Below are 22,839 nucleotides of genomic sequence, written 5' to 3'. Positions count from 1 at the left end.
CCTAAGGCTCAGGATACGGGAGCCCAACAGATGTGTCTCCAAAAGAACACACACCTGTGGGCGGAGCTTCTTTAAATAATTCAGTACCAGCGAACGCTTTATAGCTGAATTAAGCCCCCTCACGTTCCATGCCACCACTAGACACTTAGCCATATGTATAAGCACATAATTGTCCGCACCGTGTCCGCGATCAGAGGAGGCACCAGCCGGGGCAGCCAAAAAATGGCACCCCGGTCCGCGCCCCCCCCGCAGGCCCGCAACAGAGCCCCCAGATCAGCACAACCATAACATCTCATTGCACATACCATCTTCTTTAGCAGCAAAAGACCAACAAAAAGTAAATACATAAAGTAAAACCATAACATCCCCCAAGGGCAAACAGATGCCAACCTCCCCCACCCCCCACCCCGTGCGCCTCGAAACAGCGAGGCGCACCTATATCCCAAAACACCCATAGTCCAGGGGAACTATGGACAACTAAAAGGGGGGGTCGTGCTACCGAAGTAGTCACTATTCCATTCCCACCAGTAGGGGAATCTGGACGTGAAGTTCCACAAGGGGATTCGTCCCCGAGCCATGGAGTAGTATTTATGAAATCCTTTAAGCAAAAATCAAAAGAGAAAAAAAAAAAAAAAAAGGAAAAACCATAAAATCGCCTGCCGAAGCAGGGGCACATACTTAGGTAGCTGTAGTAGTCAGTTCCTTCCTATACTTGTAGGAGTGTAACCTTCCATTAGAGGAAAACAGGAGCCTCCAGACAGAGGCAAAAAACTGGTCTGTGCCGACAAGTGCAAGTCTCCAGCACCCTACAGCAAATATTTGAGGAAGGCAGTCTCCAAACAGAGTGGGTGAGACTTCAGACAGCTAGTTCTCCTCTGTCTCCCTCAGTTACTGTGTTAGACAAGGTGATAGTCAAGGGTGCAGAACGAATGTGTTCGGACCATCTATGTGGCAACAGTTGGCAGGTAAGAAAAATAATAAAAAATAAAATCCAGAAATAAGAAATTGAATACTTATCCAAAACGGGGGGAAAAGAGTATCGGCCGATTCAGCCTGAGCCATATATCCACAGGGTGACAGAAAGGCCTCTGCGCGCCCTACGGCGGCAGGGTTTCCAGCCAGGCAGCCGCATCTTTGGGATTAGTGAAGAAACGAATCGACTCACCATCCACCACCCGAAGTTTTGCAGGAAATAGAATGCTGTACTTCACTCCCCGTCTTCTCAGGCCAGCCTTAACCGCATCAAATGACCGTCGCTGCCGCTGGGTTTCCATAGTATAGTCCGGGAAGAGAAGGAGTTTAACATTGCGGTACGGCAACTCACCCGCAGCCCGCGAGGCCCTCAGCAGCTCATCTCTGTCGCGGAAGTTTAAGAGCCTCAGTATTAGAGTGCGGGGGGGGGCTCCTTCAGGACCGGGTCTAGGCGGAACGCGGTGCGCCCTCTCAACCGCGAAGTAAGGGGAGAGCTGCGCAGCTGGAAGCAGAGTGCGCAGCAAATCCTCCACAAATAGGGCCGGTGATCTCCCCTCCAATCCCTCTGGTAGACCCACTATACGTAGGTTGTTCCGCCGGCTGCGGTTCTCGGCGTCCTCCGCTCTATACTCAAGTGCCTTAACCCTCGTCTGGAGGGTGCGGATGGAGGCTGCATGTTCTGTGACCGTATCTTCTACCGCCCCAACTCGTCCCTCAGCCTCCGACACTCTGGATCTAATTTTATCAAAATCTTGCCGTAGTAGGCCCACATCCATCTGGACCTCATCAATTTTGGAAGCCAGGGCCGACTGGCAGGCGGTAACGGCCGCCTGGCATGAGGTTATAGCCGCCATGATGTCAGATATGTCCGGGTTAGTAGTAGGGAGATCCCCCTCATGGTCTGTCTGCGACGCCATATTAGAATGGCGCGCAGGAGGGCCGGGAGAGCAGGAGACCGGGCTACTTTCTTTTGAAGTATTCGGGGGGAATTTAAGTTTCTTACCCCGCTTTTGTATGCCAGGAGTTCTGGAAGGCATCCAGCTACCAAGGGAGTCACAGTTCAGGTTGGTTGTTGCAGTTTACGGATAATGTTAGAGCTATACTCCAGGAGCTCTAAGGGAACACGTCCACTCAGTCCGCCATGCCGGCCACGCCCCATTTACATTTCTTTAGCATTGACTCTCTCCTCCTCCTTCCAGACCCTCGCTCAGTGAAAAAATCTAAATAATAATAATAAGGCCACCTTTTCTCAATAACAGTCAATGGTACATTTAGATATGTCAGATAGTTACATACATGTTAAAACCCACTGCAGGTGCATTCTATTAGGTGCCACTCAATCCGCCACCGTAGTTTCACTATTCATCCAACCGCCCCACACTTTATCAAACGTAGTTTCATCTGCTAATGTATGTAGCCTTGTATAAAGGTGCAGCCCTATTAACCACACCCTTCCACGCTGATACAGATGGAGGATTAGGCTTTTTCCATGATATCGCTATCATTTTCCTAGCGTAATAGATTAGGATCGTCAGCAAAGTACGAGTTACTCTTTTTGGGGCTAGATTGTCCACCAGTCCCAAAAGGCACACCAATATTGTGGGCTGTATAGGAATGGCTGTTACTTCTGCTATACATTCTGTGACCCCCTTCCAAAATACTTGAATGTTCGAGCAATTCCAAAACATATGCATGAAATCGGCAGTGAGGGAACTGCACCACCAGCAACCAGTTGACCAGGTAGGGAACATCTTAGCCAATCTAGCTGGAGTAAGATATATGCAATGCAGGAATTTAAATTGAATGAGTTGGTCTCTAGCAGAGACCAATCTAGTAAAATTAATGTCCCATACATCATCCCAGTCATCCCCATTCATCTGGGGGAACACTTCACCCCACACTGCCCTACACTTTGCAAGGAGATCTCCTTCCACACCGAACAGTTGTTTATATATTATAGACAAGGCCTTGTCCAAAGTGTCCTCCCTCAGTAAAGACTCAACATGACTCATTTTCAGGGTAATACCAATATCTCCAAATTGGGCATTGTATGCATGTCTGAGCTGGAGATAATGGAACAAGTGAGTGTTGGGAAGATTAAACTTAGTTTTCAGGGCGTCAAACTGTAGAAGTTTCCCACCACCCACTATGTCTTTCAGCGTCTTAATACCAAATTTAGTCCAGATGATTGGATCAGGGTGCTCATAGAAGTGTGTTAATTTAGGATTCTTCCAAAGTGGTGTGTGAGGAGAAATTTCTGAAGCGCTACCCATCTTGGTCACTGCTACCCATGCCCTACTGGTTGCTTGCAGGGATATCGTGAGTCTATACGGAGCCCTGACACCCCGATACGGGAGATGTGTCAGTGCCTCATAAGAACCAACAACAGCCGCCTCTAGTGTATTGGCAGTGTCATCCTCAGGTATAGTAAACCACCTATGTACGAATACTAGTTGACCGGCTAAGAAATATCTGTGAAAGTCCGGGACCGCCAATCCCCTTTGTTTCCACGGCAGTTGTAACACCCGGAGTTTAATTCGGGGGTGTCGCCCCTTCCACAGGAAAGTCGTTATGAGCTGATCTATTCTTTTGAATATATATCTCGGTATCCAAACAGGGGAATTCCGAAATATATATAAAAACAGAGGTAAAAATTTCATTTTCACTTAGTTCACCCTACATATGAGTGTCAGAGGTAGATTCTGCCATGCCTGTAGTCTGGATTTTAGTTTAGTCAAAAGTGTATCGACATTCAAAGCAATAAAGTCTGATACGGAGTTGGAGATATGTAACCACAAATATTTGATCACCTCTACCCTCTGCAAGGGACAATCTGCAGGAATGTCACATCTGGGGGATGGCGTCCTGAGTGAGAGAATCTGGGAGTTTCCCCAGTTGACTTTCAGACCCGAAAAGTGAGCAAAGGAATTTAGGATGTCAAAAGCTGCCGACAGGGAATTCTTGGAGTCTCGCAAAAAAAGAACCATATCATCCGCATACTACAGTGTCTTTTTTTCCTTCAAGCCACCCACCGTTATCCCTTGTACCTCCTCAGAGGCTCGCAAGGCCGCTGCCAAGGGTTCGATCATGATAGAGAAAAGACCCGGGGATAAAGGGCATCCTTGGCGAGTGCCCCTATATATATTGGAAAAAATTCGGACAACATATTGTTTAACCTTATGGCTGCTGTGGGGCAATGATATAGAATGTCGATCCACTTCCGGAACTGAGGACCGAAACCTAATACCTCCAGTACCACCCTCATGTAATTCCAATCCACGGAATCAAAGGCCTTTTCCAGATGCAGAAAGACCAGTATTCCACTGCTAGAAATATCTGGCCCAACTGAGTGTGGGTGAAAACCCTGCGCAAATTAATATCCATGGCCTTTTTGGGCATAAAACCTGTTTGGTCGGGGGAAATAACCTGCTGCAGGACCAACATAATTCTAGTAGCTAACAGTTTGGTCAGTATTTTGAAGTCCATATTTAATAAAGAGATGGGCCTATATGATGAACACTGCAGTGGGTCTTTATCTGGCTTAGCCAATAATACAATATGAGCCTCATAAAAGGAGAGGGTGAGGCTTCCCTTCTGAAAACAGTCTGTGTATAATTGCAGCAGTCTGGGTGCCAGGGTCTCAGAGTAATGGCGGTACTATTCAATTGGCAGACCGTTGGGTCCAGGAGCCTTACCACTAGGAAATGACCCTATTGCGGAGACTACCTCCTCCTCCCTGAATGCGGCATCCAGAAAACTGCTAGATTCCTCTGGCAGCTCGGGCAACTGTAGGGTCCCTAATGTGTCACTGAAGTCACTAGTGTCATATGAATCTATAGGGGAGTACAGAGACCTATAGAAGGATACAAACTCCAATACTATGTCCTCCCCGTCTCTCAATAGTTGTCCGGACAGAGACAGTATGCAGGGAACTACTTCGGGGATGTGTTCCCTGCCATCAGGAGAGCTAATAGTCTTCCATTTTTATCTCCTTTTCAAAAACTCTCGCTGCACTCCTTTGCAGCTGGCAAGTAGTCATATCCTGATAATGGAGAGACATATTCCTCCTTGTGAATTGCAACTGAGTCAATGTGTCAGGAGAAGGTGAATCAGCATGTGCCTTAGCACATTCTTGTTCTTTGTCCTGGAGTTGTTTTTCTACACTATTCTGCTCTGTTCTCAGTGCTTTTATGGCTGATATGTATACCCCCCGAGTGGTGGCCTTGAAGGCCTCCCACTCGCGATTGCCCTTTTAAAGGGGTTTGGTACGTTTTACGTGCCGAAATGGCGGTCCTGGGTATGCGGGATTCACTTAGATTTCTGGTGAAGCCAGGATTCTCTGAGGAGGTGACCTTGAGGACTGTGGTCGTGGATATTTAGATGGACGCTCTTGGCCCAGTAAGACAGATAATGTGTCTGCAGTATTTTCTGAATCTGCGTCTATATGACATTACTTTTGTTTCGACTGAGGTCTGCTGGAACATTTTTGAAAAATTCAAGGCTGTGGAAGATAGTGATATCGGGAGGAAATTTGCGTTACAACCCCTCTTTATGCAAGAAGACAAGGTCATTACGGTTCACCTGTACAATCCTTTTGCTGATATTATCTTGGTGAAAGCAACTATTGTGATAACCTGAGAGGTGGTGAGAAAGTTCTCAACAGATTTGACATATGGTCAGGGAAATATCGTTTTGTTGGAACCTTTAAAACTGATCCTGGTTGTGTAGGAGGAGTCAGAAGACCTCCTGCTATGTTCACTATTGGGGGGAGAGGGGTTTCCTTTTTTACCCCGGACAACCCAGATATTGCAGGAAGTGCATGATGTATGGACATGTAAGTAATGAATGTGAACAGGAGCAGAAATGTCAGTTTTGTGGGAAAGGAGGGCATTTGGCGCGGGAATGTAAAGATGGAAGAGTATGTGACATTTGTAAAAAAGCTGGGCATCTGGTGATGCAATGCAGAACATACCAAGCTGCTCAAGGTTGGCTTGCTAGTGGCTTCACTTCTACAGAGGAGGAAAAGGAGAAGAGAGATAGAGCAGGAAGCAGAGGCCGCGAGATGGTGTGGGAGCGAGTTCCAAGGGGGGCGCTGCTGATGTACAAGCGGACCCTCCTGGTGTTCCGCCTGAGAACCCTGCCAATGAAGCTGCACCCGATGGGCAGGCAGATGATGCAGTGGGAGCAGATGGCACAACCACGGCTGCTGAGAGTAAAGTGGCAGGTGGTGGTGTCAGCTCTAGTGCTGCTGATGTCTCGCTGGGCAAAGATGGTGGTCGTGAGAATGTCAGCAGGGTTTCGTGTCCCCCTGGCGGAACAGAAGAGTGGGATGAAGGAAAAAGTTGAGGACAGGTCGATGACGCCCCTCTGGGAGAGAAAGGGGCTGACCAGCGAATAGATGTACTAAATACGGATGAGCTGCGTGGCTCGTCGCAGCTTTTGGGAAGCCTGTCTGATAGCGATTCAGATGAAGAGGACATGGAGAGTGTTAGCAGTATTGAATATGGTCAGAGAATGGAGGATTCTTCTGCTACGCCAGAGTTGCTGGACACTTTTACTAGTAAAAGGACCAGGTCAGATAGGTCCTGGACTGGTGGGGTGGAGGGAGAAGGATTAATGCCTGAAAATGGGGGTTCTGAAGAGGAATCCGCTAGCTCTCTGGTCCCCCGGAGGAGACAGAAAAGCCAGCCTTAAGTGAATGAGGCAAACAGCAGGATGGACTTTTAACGGCTTTATTATAGCTGTGTCTCTTTTTTCTTGTGATGGCTCTGACAGTAGGGTCTATCAATGTTAGAAGTATTGTGGCAAAAGACAGGAGGGTGGCTGTTTTTGATGAAGTTAGTAAGTACAATATGGATGTTGTGTGTTTTCAGGAATGCGGGGTAATGTGTGACCCTTCAGCAGATTGGTCTTGGGGTCCCTTTGTGTGGGCACCAGCATGTGTGTCTAGGAGTGAGGGGGTTGGTGTGGTGGTAAAGAATCCAAATGTTAAACCTGTGATGCATGAAATTATTATCCTTTGATGGTTACAAGTAGTGACCTTGGATTTCCTAAGACAACATGTCAGGTTGATAAATTGCTATGCCCCTTCTGCAAAAAGAGAAAGGATTACATTTTTAGACATTTTAAAAATATACTTACCTGGGAGAATTCCAACTGTCCTGGTGGGTGATTTTAACTGTGTGAGGAGGTGTGAGGACCGACAGGGGACCAGTAGTGACGGAGGGATGGATGCTTCATCCAGGGTCCTGAACGATATAATTGATGACTTTAGTATGCATAATGTAGCCATGGAGGTGGAAAAAGGGGATGTTACTTAGGAACTGTGAGGTCACGGATAGATTTTATTTTTTTTTCTCGATTTCTAAAGAGTGAGACATATCAGGTCTTCCAAATGGTTTTTTCAGATCATTCTTTGATTTGTGGTACCTTTAAGTTGGAGGTGGGGTTGGAAATTGGCAGAGGTATGTGGAAACTGAACTGCTTACTTCTGGAAGATGAAGAGGTTGTTGGGCGTTTTGCTTCCTTTTTCAAAACACTGGAAGATAAGAAAAGTAATTTTGAAGATCTGTTGGAATGGTGGGATTGGGTTAAAAAACATGTGGCATCCTTTTTTAAGAAAGCGGAGGTGGAAAAGGCAAGAGAAAAAAGAGAGGTAAGGAGAAGGTTGATAGAAAGAGTGCATTTTCTGTACCTGTGTAAAAGATTGGGTTTGGAGGTAGAGGAGGATTTGAAGGAGGTGCAGGAGGAGAGAAGGAGGATGACAAGAAAGAAAGGGAAAAGTATCATTTTCAGCGCAAAGGTGCAGAATATGGAGAATGAAAAATGTTCCAGGTTTTTCTTTAAAAAGGATTTTAGTCCCAAAAAAATAATGAAGAAGATGTTGGACGGGCAAGAGGAAGTTGAAGGGAAAAGAATGAGAGATGGTGTGAGGAATTTCTACCAGGATGTGTATGGAGAAGATGGGGCCACTCTGGAAGAAGTGGAAGAATATTGTGATGTGTTACAAGGAAGGTTGGAAAAGGATGAAGGTGCCTTTTTGACTAAAAAGTATGACAACAAAATAAAACCCCAGGAGGGGATGGAATATCTGTTCAGTTCCATCTCAAGTTTTGATCTTTTATTAAAACTCATCTTCTTGAGGTGTTAAGGTTACATAGTTACATAGTTACATAGTAGGTGAGCTTGAAAAAAGACACAAGTCCATCAAGTGCAACCTATGTGTGTGATTTTATGTCAGCATTACATTGTATATCCCTGTATGTTGCGGTCTTTCAGGTACTTATCTAATAGTTTCTTGAACCCTCTACGTAGTTTAACATTAAACCTCTTTTCTTCTAATTTTAATGAGTGGCTGCGAGTCTTGTTAAACTCTCTTCTGCGAAAAAGTTTTATCCCTATTGTGGGGTCACCAGTACGGTATTTGTAAATTGAAATCATATCCCTTCACAAGTGTCTCTTCTCCAGAGAGAATAAGTTCAGTGCTCACAACCTTTCCTCTTAACTAATATCCTCCAGATCCTTTATTAACTTAGTTGCCCTTCTTTGTACTCACTCCATTTCCAGTACATCCTTCCTGAGGACTGGTGCCCAGAACTGAACAGCAGGTGCAGCCGGACCAGAGTCTTGTAGAGCGGGAGAATTATCGTTTTATCTCTGGAATAAATCCCCTTTTGATTGCATGCCAATATTCTGTTTGCTTTGTTAGCAGCAGCTTGGCATTGCATGCCATTGCTGAACCTATCATTTACTAAGACCCCCCAGGTCCTTTTCTATCCTAGATTCCCCCAGAGGTTCTCCCCTCAGTGTATAGATTGCATTCATATTTTTGCCACCCAAATGTATTATTGCATGAGGTCAGTGAGGTTGGCTACTTCTATGAAGGAGGGGGTTATTGTGTTGTTATATAAAAAGGGAAAAGAAAAGGATGTCAAGAACTGGAGACCAATAACCCTTTTAACCGGTTCAATACCGGGCAATTTCACCCCCTTCCTTCCCAGGCCAATTTTTAGTTTTCAGCGCTGTCGCACTTTAAACGTCAATTGCGCGGTCGTGCGACATTGTACCCAAAAGAAATTGACGTCCTTTTTTTCACCACAAATAGAGCTTTTTTTTTGGTGGCATTTGATCGCCTCTGCGGTTTTTATTTTTTGCGCTATAAACAAAAGAAGAGCGACAATTTTGAAAAAAACACAATATTTTTTACTTTTTGCTACAATAAATATCCCAATTTTTTTTTTAAAAAACACATTCTTTCCTCAGTTTTGGCCGATACGTATTCTTCTACATATTTTTGGTAAAAAAAATCGCAATAACCGTATATTGATTGGTTTGCGCAAAAGTTATAGCGTCTACAAAATACAGGATAGATTTATGGCATTTTTTAAAAAAAAAATTTTTTTTATTTTTTTTAGCGGCGATCGCGATTTTTTTTGGTGACTGCGACATTATGGTGGACACATCGGACACTTTTGACACATTTTTGGGACCAATCACATTTATACAGCGATCAATGCTATAAAATTGCATTGATTACTGTGTAAATGTGACAGGCAGTGAAGGGGTTAACCACTAGGGGGCGGGGAGGGGTTAATATGTTTCCTAGGGAATGATTCTAACTGAAAGGGGAGGGGACGCACTAGGGGAGGAGACCGATCAGTGTTCCTCCGTTCTGGGAACACAGATCGCTCTCCTCAGAGCTGACAGGCTGTGGATCTGTGTGTTTACACACACAGATCCACATGCCGGCCCGCTTAACGGGCAATCGCGGGTGCCCGGCGGACATCGCGGCCGCCGGGCACACGCACCGGGTCCCGAGGAACGCGGCGGGTGCGCGCGCGCGCGCCCCCTAGACAGCCGGGAATCCCAGGACGTCATATGACGTCCACCCAGGATGGGAGATCCCATCTGTGGACGTCATATGACTATGGGCGGGTAGGGAAGTGGTTAAATATGGACTATAAAATTTTTGTCAACATTTTGGCCGATAGAATGAAGGAAGTGATCGGGAGGGTGATCGGTGACTGGCAGGTGTGTGCTATCCCAGGGAGAAGGATTGCTGATAATTTAGTGCTTTTAAGAGACTTGGCCTATTATGCGCAGTGCAATAATTTACCTCTGGCAGTGGCTGGGTTTGATTGATTGGTTCTCTCATCAATTTATGTTTTATGTCCTTTGAAGGTTGGGTTTCCCAAGTGTGTTTGTAAGTATGGTTGGAAGCCTATACGCAGATGAGAGTAGTAGGGTTCTAATAAATGGGATCCTGTTGGAACCTTTTGAGGTAAAATCTGGGGTAAGGCAGGGATGCCCCCTGTCACCAGTGTTATTAATTTGTGTTATGGAGCCTCTCCTTCAGCAAGTCCAACAAGATAAAGCCTTTGAATGCTTTTTTGTTCCCAGGGGAAATGGAAGTAGTTTAAAATCATTATATTATATGGATGATGTGACATTTCTGTGCAAATCTCAAAGAGATCTCACTAGGGCAGAACTGCAGTTACAGCTGTTTGGGAGTGTTGCGGGAATGCAGGTGAATTGAGGCAAGAGTGCAGTCTACACTTTAAGCAGGCTAGATGATGTTCCTTCAGTCAGGATTAAGAAAGTTGATGCAATAGATGTACTGGGCATCCATTTTGAGAAGAATTTGCAGAATCAAGAAAACGCTGTAAAATGTGTTGACAAGTTGTCAAAGAAGCTCGATTTGTGGAGATTACGGCGGCTGACTTTGACTGGTAAAACACTAATTGTAAAGGCAGTTTGCTTACCTTTGTCTGTATGGTTTGGTGGGTGGTGGGTCTGATGTGAGGAGGAGAGGGTGGATTTTGTCAGCAATTGTAAAAGAAGTGGTTTGGGAAGCAAGATGTGGCTACAGGAAAGGAAGTTTTGTATTGTCTTAAGAGGAATGTACAGAGTGGGTGTTAAGCAAAATGTTTTGTTATATAGTGTAATATTGGGGTATTTAGCTCAGTGGTAGATGCATCTTCACGTAGTGAGTCCACAGCAGTCAGTTATCAGGTTTGAGGGCATGGCAGCCCATTTTTATTCACAGGAACAAAATGAAAGTTTATACACAGGATTTCCCACACAGGGGTTCTTCTTCAGTAAATTCATACAACCGAAAATGCCAAGCCTCCTGGCTCCTAGGCTTACTTTGCCTTGCAGTTCCCCGCTGAACCAGCCTACTCCTGGCCTCAACAGAACTCTCCAGACCCCTGGGTTTGCTTACTGTCCCCCAGACTTCAGGACTTCCTTCAGCCTCCTTGGACTTGCTAGTCGCCTCGGCTCTCCCAACCTCCCAAACCCTTCTCTGGTCTCACAGGCCCTTCTAGCCGTCCCAACCTTCCCAGTCCTTCAGACACCAAGTCCCCTCTTACCAGGGATGTAGTCACACACAGGGCAGACAGCTTTTCAGACACAGGTCTGTCTTGCAGCAGCAAGCTGCACACACTCCACCTTCCTCCTCTCTCTGCTCTCACTAGCCCCTCATTATATGGGCCGTGTGCACCTGGGCACACAACCTGCTGGCTCTCCATAAGGCCTGGACACAGGGTTAGAGATCCCATCCCACCCAAGTCTCTGCGGGATCTCCAAACTACAGAGCCCCATTGGAACATAGCAAAACCTGGAGAAAGCTGCGAACACAGTCTTCTCCCTTTCAAAGCTATGCTCTGTAGCACTGCAGTCTGCCGACATGCAGACTCTGTGTCCATTTTCCATCCCTTTTCACGGTAACAGGGACTCTCACTATTACAATAGTTACATAGTTACATAGTTACATAGTTAGTAAGGTTGAATAAAGACACCAGTCTATCCAGTTCAACCTGAGTGAGTGTGGGTGCGTGTCTACAATTATCCCTATTTATTTAAGGTATCCATATAGCGCTGTCAATTTACGCAGCGCTCCACACATCAGTCCCTACCCTCTACCAAAGCCCAGAATCCAAGGTCCCTAACTCACATTCATATACTAGGGCCAATTTTTTTTTTTTTTTGGACAGAAGCCAATTAACCTACCAGCATGATAGGAAGGTGTTGATTATGGAGGAGGCAGATGATTTTTGGAATTTTGGGGCGGTGGAGGTGGAGTTGGAGGTTGGGATGAGCAGGTGGGATGAGTTTTTTCATGTATTTTTGTGTTTTTGTGTTGAGATGAGCAGGTGGGATGTGTTTTTTCATGTATTGTTGTGTTTTTAATGTTGTTGTTGTGCTTTTTAAACCTTTTTTAATATAAAATACTTACCTGAATGATGTAAAGAACGTTGCTCAGTCTCTTGAGAGTTGATTGAAGGAGTTCAGATTATGTGATTTGTGCTGACAGGAAGAAAAAATAAAAATGAATAAAAGTCTCAAAAAAGTGAGTACACCCCTCACATTTTTGTAAATATTTTATTATATCTTCATGTGACAACACTGAAGAAATGACACTTTTCTACAATGTAAAGTAGTGAGTGTACAGCTTGTATAATGTAAATTTGCTGTCCCCTCAAAATAACTCAATACACAGTCATTAATGTCTAAACCGCTGGCAACAAAAGTGAGTATACCCCTAAGTGAAATTGTCCAAATTGGGCCCAAATTGTCAATATTTTGTGTGGCCACCATTATTTTCCAGCATTGCCTTAACCCTCTTGGACAAAGCGTTCACCAGAGCTTCACAGGTTGCCACTGGAATCCTCTTCCACTCCTCCATGATGACATCATGGAGATGGTGGATGTTAGAGACCTTGCGCTCCTCCACCTTCCGTTTGAGTATGCCCCACAGATGTTCAATATGGTTTAGGTCAAGAGACATGCTTGGCTAGTCCATCACCTTTACCCCCAGCTTCTTTAGCAATGCAGTGGTCGTCTTGGAGGTGTGTTTGGGGTCATTATCATGTTGGAATACCGCCCTGCCTCCAAAGGGAGGGGGTCATGCTCTGCTTCAGTATGTCACAGTACATGTTGGCATTCATGGTTCCCTCAATGAACTGTAGTTCCCCAATGCACTCATGTAATCCCACACCATGACACTCCCACCACAATGCTTGATTGTAGGCAAGACACACTTGTCTTTGTACTCCTCACCTGGTTGCAGCCACACACGCTTGACACCTTCTGAACAAAATAAGTTTATCTTGGTCTCATCAGACCACAGGACATGGTTCCAGTAATTCATGTCCTTAGTCTGTTTGTCTTCAGCAAACTGTCTGCGGGCTTTCTTGTGCATCATCTTCAGAAGAGGCTTCCTTCTGGGATGATAGCCATGCAGACCAATTTGATGTAGTGTGCAGCGTATGGTCTGAGCACTGACAGGCGGACCCCCCACCCCATTCAACCCCTGCAGCAATGCTGGCAGCACTCATACGTCTATTTCCCAAAGACAGCCTCTGGATATGATGCTGAGCATGTGCACTCAACTTGTTTGGTCGATCATGGAGAGACCTGTTCTGAGTGGAACCTGTACTGTTAAACCACTGTATGGTCCTGGCCACCGTGCTGTAGCTCAGTTTCAGGGTCTTGGCGATCTTCTCTTTAGCCTAGGTCACCTTTTCCAATGATTTTTATTGAAAATAGCATATAATAAAAAAAAAATTATACAACATACATTCCTTGAGTATAAAAGAAGAAGAAAAAGGAAACACATCTCGACCAACATGGCCTGCAAGGATCATATAAACAGACTATATCGTCTCTATTATCTCTGGATGAGGTGAATACGGCTATCCGGTTGCTCATGGCCTATTTTGTTCCCTTCACTCACATATATATATATATATATATATATTCAGAGTATAAAGCATCATAAGTTTGGAAATATAACTGTCTTTCTTTATACTTTCATTGTCTCTAGAGCTATTTCCACACCTCCCGTAAGGCGCGACGTCAGGGACCCAACCATCCACCCCATTCGGGATCTACACTGTGGCCGGGAAGGCCAACATGGCCTGCAAGGATCATATAAACAGACTATATCGTCTCTATTATCTCTGGATGAGGTGAATATGGCTATCCGGTTGCTCATGGCCTATTTTGTTCCCTTCACTCACATATATATATATTCAGAGTATAGAGCATCATAAGTTTGGAAATATAACTGTCTTTCTTTATACTTTCATTGTCTCTAGAGCTATTTCCACACCTCCCGTAAGGCGCAACGTCAGGGACTCAACCATCCACCCCATTCGGGATCTACACTGTGGTCAGGAAGGCCCCCGCCCCACACCCCTCCGCCTTATAACTAATAATTCAAATATCAGATCTTGATCCTTCGTATATAGCGTTAGGACAACGACATAAAACAGGAAAACCTGCAAAAACAAACAAAAGGAGAGAGGAAAGGGTAAGAAAAAGAAGGGGGGGAAAGAGGAAGAAAAGAAAGGGTGGAGGAAGAGTTGGGGTTGAGTGCACCCCTAGGGATCCCTATTAAGATCCATTAACTGTCAAAGCCCGTAGACAGATAGGACAACCACGGTTCCCAAATCCTTTCGAAAGCCAGCTGTTTATCCAAAAGAATCGCCAAAAGGCGTTCATTAATCATGATCCACGTCAGCTTCGCTCTTACCAATTCGAAGGGGATCAGGGGCCTTCTCCAAGATCGAGCAACCGCGATTCTAGATGCTGTAAATATAAAAGATATGAGTTTCCTTGTATGTCCAGGCACTCCTTCCACTTGACCCCCCAGTAGTGCCTGTTGTGGAGATTTGGTTAGATTGACTTGAGTCAGTGAGTAGATAAAGTTATAAATGCGTATCCAAAATCGTTTGACTTTAGGGCAGGTCCACCAAGTATGATATATTGTACCTTTGCCGCATTCCCTGAAACATAGTGGGGAGGCGTCATCGATACATGTCACGATTCTCGCCGGAACCATATACCACAGTAATAGAACTTTGTAATTCGCCTCTATCAGGGAGGTATTAATATAGCCTTTTGGGGCTGATTGTGCCACCTTAAACCATGTATCCATTTCCATCGTTTCCTCCATATCCTGTTCCCACTTTTGCATATAAAATAATTTTTCCGTCTTGGAAGTCAGGATACTATAAATTTTTGATATATGACCTTTATGTTTATCAAAAGACCTGCATAGATATTCCATTGGGGTAAAAGTCGTGATATCGGTCTTGCGCTGTAGGGTTTTCAGGAAGTGGACTATCTGGAGGTAATGATAATATTCTGTATTAGGTAACTGGTGCTTTTCTATGAGAGATTGTTTCGATAATATACCTTTATGATCACACAGATCAGCTATACGTATCAAACCCTTGTTAGTCCACCATGATAGTCTGTGAGGATTGAGACCCAGGGTGAAGTCTGAGTTGCCCGTTAACGGGGCTAAGGGAGCATGCGTGGAGCGAAAAGTAAAAGGCCTTTGTAATCTGTCCCATAAACTCAATGAAAAGGATAGTGTAGGGCACAATATGGTCGGTCTGTCTTTCATATGAAGCCACATCAAATGGCTAATAGGTTTTGTGGGATAGGGGGATGATTCCATTTTCATCCAGGATGGTTTAGGTAGCCCAGAGTGGGAGCGAATTAATTGGGCCAACTGGGCTGCCTCAAAATATTTGACCAAATCTGGGACCCCCAGACCTACTTTAGTTTTGGGGGTATAGAGAGTTCGCTTATTCACCCTAGGTCTTGTATCCCCCCAAATAAACTTTATTATCTTTTTCTGAAAAATCTTGAGGTCGGATCTATTGATGGCAATCGGAAGAGTTCTGAACAAGTACAACAATCTCAGCAAGAGCTTCATTTTTATGGAGTACAGTCTGCCGAACCATGACGGAGGGCTAACAGCCCATCTCAATAAATCTGCTGTTTCCCATATAGAGGGGGATAGTTGGCTTGGTACAGGGTCTGTATAGTGGGAGTTAGAAAGATTCCTAGATATGGGAGCCTATCTTTCTGCCATTTGAACTGGAATGACTTTTGGAGCAGTTTGACTGTCTGCTGTTCTATTGTTAAATGTAGGGCTTCAGATTCGGAGTGATTAATCGTGAGACCTGAAAAAACCGTGAAGGGTCGTAGGACCTGGAAAAGATTGGGAAGAGACGTAACCGGGGAGAAGAGGAACATCAAAATATCATCTGCGAACAGAGAGCATTTCTGCTCCCCGTCACCACAATAGATGCCCTTTATATTATGATGATGTCTTATCTTACGCTAGGGGCTCTAGTGGCAAAATAAATAAAATAGGAGACAAAGGGCATGTATGTCTATTGTGTTTGATTTATAGCCTTTTATCTGGAGTCTTGCCGTAGGTGCGTTGTATAATGTCTGTAGTATAGTCAGGAAGTGAGACCCAAATCCATATCTCCTTAATGTGTAATAGATGTATTCCCATGTGACCGAGTCGAACGCCTAACAAAGATCTAATGATAGTAGCATTCCCTTCCGTGTGCCATGGTCGTCCCAGTTAGAGTAAATTGCTGCTATAATGTCTATCACTCGTCGGGTTTGTTCAGGGGCCTGCCGATTGGGGACAAATCCCATTTGGTCTGGATGGATATAAGTAGCTAGAAAGGAGTTCATTCTGGTCGCTAACACTTTGGTCATCAGTTTGAGGTCCACATTGATGAGCGATATAGGGCGATAGTTAGCAGGGTCCCCATGATCTTTTCCCGGTTTAGGAATTACTTGTATAAGGGCCTCATTTTCGTGTGTAGCTAGTGGGCTTCCTTTCCATATCGCATTAAAAAAGGAATACACATGTGAAGTCAATATGGCTGCAAATTTTCTATAGTAGTGGCCTGTGAAACCATCTGGGCCAGGTGCTTTTGTGGGATTCAAACATTTAATGGCTGCCAAAATCTCCCCCTCTGTAAAATCTGCTTCCATTAGTTCTATGTGTTCTTGTGCTACTCGTGGTAAAGGAATATCATGAAAAAATTTGTCTGCCCGGGCTTTGGGAAATGAGTTTGGTTTGTTGTATAAATTAGTGAAGAACCTCGAAAATTCTTGTATTATCGTTTGGGGATTTTGGGTAAATTTCCCATCCCTCGTCTGTAATCTCGGCATGGCAGGATTAAATGGGTGAGGGGTTAGCTTTCTAGCCAAAAGGGTGGTAGGTTTATCTCCCCTGGTGTAGAAACGATGTCTAGACCAGCGGAGATATTTCTCAGCTTTGGTTGTGAGGCTAAGGTTCAATGCTGTCCGTGCTGTATCTATTTTATGACGCAGATCTAGATGAGGATTAGATTTTTGTTCCTGAACTATTTTTTGTAACTCGTCTTCCTGTTGCTGTATCTTCTGTGCGTTATCACGTTTATTTCTAGAAGCTACTTGGATCAATTTGCCGCGAATGGTGGCTTTATGCGCAGCCCAATTAATGCTAGGGGACGTGTCGCTAGCATGATTATCAGTAAAGTACTGTCGAAGGGCTTTTTCACCATATATGATGGGATCATTAAGTAATGAAGCATTAAGCCGCCAGGTTGAGGGTTTTGGTCTCATCCATAGATCAGTCAGTGTCATATGTACTGGTGAATAGGGATGAGCCGAACACCCCCCTGTTCGGTTCGCACCAGAATATGCGAACAGGAAAAAAGTTTGTTCGAACACGCGAACACCGTTAAAGTCATGGGACACGAACATGAATAATCAAAAGTGCTAATTTTAAAGGCTTATATGCATGGTATTGTCATAAAAAGTGTTTGGGGACCTGGGTCCTGCCCCAGGGGACATGGATCAATGCAAATAAAGTTTTAAAAACGTCCGTTTTTTCAGGAGCAGTGATTTTAATAATGCTTAAAGTCAAACAATAAAAGTGTAATAACCCTTTAAATTTCGTAGCTGGGGAGTGTCTATAGTATGCCTGTAAAGGGGCGCATGTTTCCTGTGTTTAGAACAGTCTGACAGCAAAATGACATTTCGAAGGAAAAAAGCCATTTAAAACTACTCGCGGCTATTGCATTGCCGGTCCGACAATACACATAGAAGTTCATTGATAAAAACGGCATGGGAATTCCCCACAGGGGAACCCCGAACCAAAATTTTAAAAAAAAATGACGTGAGGGTCCCCCTAAATTCCATACCAGGCCCTTCAGGTCTGGTATGGATATTAAGGGGAACCCCGGCCAAAATTTAAAAAAAAAATGACGTGGGGGTCCCCCTAAATTCCATACCAGACCCTTCAGGTCTGGTACGGATTTTAAGGGGAACCTTTTCTTCATTTTCTTCTCCGGCCGCTCCGCATCCATGTTGGCATGGAGGGAGGCTCCCACTGTGTCTCTTCATCTTCTTCTCTTCTTCATCTTCTTCTTCATCTTCTTCTTTTCTTCTCATCTTCTTCTCCGGGCCGCTCCGCATCCATGCTGGCATGGAGGGAGGCTCCTGCTGTGTGACTGCGTCTCCTCGTCTGACGGTTCTTAAATAACGGGGGGCAGGGCCACCCGGTGACCCTGCCCCCTCTGACGCACGGTGACTTGACGGGACTTCCCTGTGACGTCACGGGGAATGCCACAGGGAAGTCCCGTCAAGTCACCATGCGTCAGAGGGGGGCGGGGTCACCGGGTGGCCCCGCTCCCATTATTTAAGAACCGTCAGACGAGGAGACGCCGTCACACAGCGGGAGCCTCCCTCCATGCCAGCATGGATGTGGAGCGGCCCGGAGAAGAAGATGAGAAGAAAAGAAGAAGATGAAGAAGAGAAGAAGATGAAGAGAAGAGCGGGAGCCTCCCCCCATGCCATGGGTGCGGAGCGGCCCGAGGAGAAGAAGATAGAAGACACCGCGGAGGAGATGCTGGACGAGAACGCCGGAGGAAGAACCAGAAGAGCCAGAAGAAGAAGAAGATGAAGGAAGAAAGAAGAAGCAATTAAATAAAGGAATTGTCAAAAACTGTCTCTTGTCATTTTTAACATTTTTGACAGTTTTTTTGTGAAATGGTAGGGGTACAAGTACCCCCTTACCATTTCACACAGGGGGGGCGGGATCTGGGGGTCCCCTTGTTAAAGGGGGCTTCCAGATTCTGATAAGCCCCCCGCCCGCAGACCCCCACAACCACCGGCCATGGTTGTGGGGATGAGGCCCTTGTCCTCATCAACATGGGGACAAGGTGTTTTGGGGGGCTACCCCAAAGCACCCTCCCAATGTTGAGGGCATGTGGCCTGGTACGGTTCAGGAGGGGGGGGGCGCTCTCTCGTCCCCCCCCTCTTTTCCTGTGGCCTTCCAGGTTGCGTGCTCGCATAAGGGTCTGGTATGGATTTTTGGGGGACCCCACACCTTTTTTTTTTTTTTGGCGCGGGGTTTCCCTTAATATCCATACCAGACCTGAAGGGCCTGGTATGGAATTTAGGGGGACCCCCACGTCATTTTTTTTTTTAATTTTGGTTCGGGGTTCCCCTGTGGGGAATTCCCATGCCGTTTTTATCAATGAACTTCTATGTGTATTGTTGGACCGGCAATGCAATAGCCGCGAGTAGTTTTAAATGGCTTTTTTCCTTCAAAATGTCATTTTGCTGTCAGACTGTTCTAAACACGGGAAACATGCGCCCCTTTACAGGCATAGTATAGACACCCCCCAGCTACGAAATTTAAAGGGATATTACACTTTTATTGTTTGACTTTAAGCATTATTAAAATCACTGCTCCTAAAAAAACGTCCGTTTTTAAAACTTTTTTTTGCATTGATCCATGTCCCCTGGGGCAGGACCCAGGTCCCCAAACACTTTTTATGACAATAACTTGCATATAAGCCTTTAAAATTAGCACTTTTGATTTCTCTAAATAGACTTTTAAAGGGTGTTCCGCGGCATTCGAATTTGCCGCGAACACCCCAAATTGTTCGCTGTTCGGCGAACTTGCGAACAGCCAATGTTCGAGTCGAACATGAGTTCGACTCGAACTCGAAGCTCATCCCTACTCGTGAGTGGTCTGACCATGAGCTGGGCACTATTTTAGTCGACTTAATTGAGGGCAGGAGTGAGGATTGTGTGATTAAGTGGTCTATGCGAGAGTATGTTTTGTGGACTTGGGAGTAGTGGGTATAATCCCTGGTCGTGGGATGAAAGTCTCTCCAAATATCTACAAGGTCGTAGGAGTGTAAAATCTGGGCTAGTTTAATGCCCTGTTTGGGGATATGTTTCACAATAGGTTTGTGCACATTGGTCCTATCTAAGGCTTTGTCCAGGGAGACATTGCTGTCCCCACCCATTATAACTTGACCTTGTACGTGTGGCATCATAATTTTTAGCATAGTTTCGAAAAATGCTACCTGACCCGTATTGGGAGCGTAATATGATATGAGTGTGATAGCATTTTCATTCACTTTTCCCGCAACCATGACATACCTCCCCTCCTTGTCCCTGATAACTGTGATGGGAGTAAACGGGACCCTTTTTGCAATGCAAATCGCTACCCCTCTTTTCTTGTCTGGGCTGTTTGATAAATAGAACGTGGGATATCTAGCATTTAAGTATCTGAGGTACGCGAAAAATGCGTTTCCTGAAGAAGTAGGAAATCTATATCCAATTTATGGTAATTTTGAAATGCCTTGGCTCGTTTTGTAGGGGAATTTAAGCCTTGAACATTATGCGTTAGTATGTGAGTATGGGAATGAGATACTAAAGATCTTAGCATTATGGCTCGGCAGACTGTACTTGCCTGTTGTAGATGTTCGTCATCTCCATCGGGAAAAGAATGTTTTGATGAATCTCTTCAATTTTCTGATGTAGGGGTGCACTCCAAGAAATAGGAAAGAAAAAAGAAAGAAAGAATGAGAAAGCAGTGTTGGAGTAAGATGAACTGGACCATTGTCCATCTGTCCCCCCAGAAATAAAGTACATAGACGACTGATATAAACATGAAAACATATGCGTATAGGTCCAGGAAACCGAAGTCTCCATCAGGTTGAGCGAGGTTGTCACCACCTTACCGATGACGACAAACTCGCCGAGAAGTGGCATGCATTTCCGCCCCGGCACTTTTCGTGTAAAACATTGTACTATTAGGGAGGGGAGCCTAGCAAATCTAGTGAACTAATATTTTATGTTTGCTTAAGTCCGGCTAGGCTAGACTAGACTAGACTAGGGGGGTCAGTTTCAATTATAACTATAGAACCTTCATATTAAAACAACAAATATTGATTGAGTAACTAATCTCCCAATAAGGAGAGGGGATCACATCCCTCCAAGAATAAGGAAGTAACATTGGTGTCTTAAAGACAAGCCTAGGTCATCTTTATGTAGAGCAACAATTCTTTGTTTCAGATCCTCAGAGAGTTCTTTGCCATGAGGTGCCATGTTGAACTTCCAGTGTCCAGTATGAGAGAGTGAGAGCGATAATACCAAATTTAACACACCTGCTCCCCATTCACACCTTGTAAAACTAACGAGTCACATGACACCGGGGGGGGAAAATGGCTAATTGGGCCCAACATTTTCACTTAGAGGTGTATTCACTTTTGTTGCCAGCAGTTTAGACATTAATAGCTGTGTGTTGAGTTATTTTGAGGGGACAGCAAATTTACACTGTTATACAAGCTGTACACTCTCTACTTTACATTGTAGCGCAGTGTCATTTCTTCAGTGTTGTCACATGAACGTCATGAATGTCTTGGAGCGCTCCTGGGAGGACAGAACAATCTCTCCAGGGCTTATCACCTCTATAGCCACCTTTTGGACACTTCTCTCCAGAGATTGGCCAGGCGATGATAAATATTTAGGCTGGTCATTTGAATCTCTCAACTCCTATGATCTGGAAGCTTCTTCCAGAGGCAGGGGATGCAATCAAACTCCCAGTCTGTGAAACGCTGAGCAGACCAGAGCAAGCAATCAATGCTCTTTTGCCTACAAAAGGAGCCTAAATTTGTAGAGCATCCTACGCTAGGAGGGTGATACTTCCAATCCCCTTAAAATTAGGCCCTGTCCTCATGGGTCAAGTAACACAACAAAAATGCTCTGGTCCTCAAAAGAAAAGCATTCCATGATAAATGAGGGATGGGGAGAGGGAAGAGCAACAGTGTAATAATAAATATCCTGCACTCTACATAGCAACACATTTTTTTTCCTTGGTTAAAGTGCAATAAACTTTGTACATTACATTCAGGAGACTGTCACTAGGCAACACGCCATCATGTGATGGTACGCTTACAAAGTGACATTATTATATACAGCTATACTAGGAATGCACCAATACTTTTTTTTTAGCACTCGCCAATACCAATTTCCAATACCTACCGGTAACTGTTTTGTTTACACTTCAGCTGTCAGCAATTGTACAAAGGATCAAAAAGCTATTTACAAATTAAATAAATTAAAATAATAATTTTGCACTTTTTCGGTGTGAAATGTGTAACTATATGCTAAATGTGTAAAAATATTAACTAAAAAAGCAAACAAAAAAGTTTATAAATTAGAAGTGAACAAAAATCAATTAATCAGTAGGAAAATAATAATTAAATGGAAAAGAAGAATAAGGAGTTAATTAAGGCTGATTAGAGTAAATTAAGGGTTAGTAAGGGGCTAAACAGAGGAACATTTACTTTAAACAGGTTGCTTTAAAGTTAAACTGACTTCATCTGCAGATCAAAATGTATCTCATTTGATCTGTAGATGAATAAACAGAAAGATACAAAATTAAACAATGTTTCTTTTTATCTTTCTGTTTCAGTGGCTGAGCAATGTCATAAACATGGTCAGGCTTCATTTTTTTTTGTTTGACACCTCCAGTTGCTAGAACTATGTTTACATTTCAGCTGTCAACAGGAGAACCCCACTGACAGCTGAATGAGTCATCGGTTGTTAAGGACGCAGCAGCCCTGCTCCTTAACAACCGATAATTATTGGCTTTTTTTTTTCTTTTAATACATTTCAGCAGTCAGTGGGGGAATCCTGCTAATAGCGGAAAGAACCGAGCCTGAAAGTATTGGTTTCGGGTATCGGAGCATTTAC

This window comes from Aquarana catesbeiana, linkage group LG03 (genome assembly GCF_042186555.1).
Source record: "Aquarana catesbeiana isolate 2022-GZ linkage group LG03, ASM4218655v1, whole genome shotgun sequence".
Lineage (NCBI taxonomy): Eukaryota > Metazoa > Chordata > Amphibia > Anura > Ranidae > Aquarana > Aquarana catesbeiana.
Note: the sequence above shows the minus strand (reverse complement) of the source record.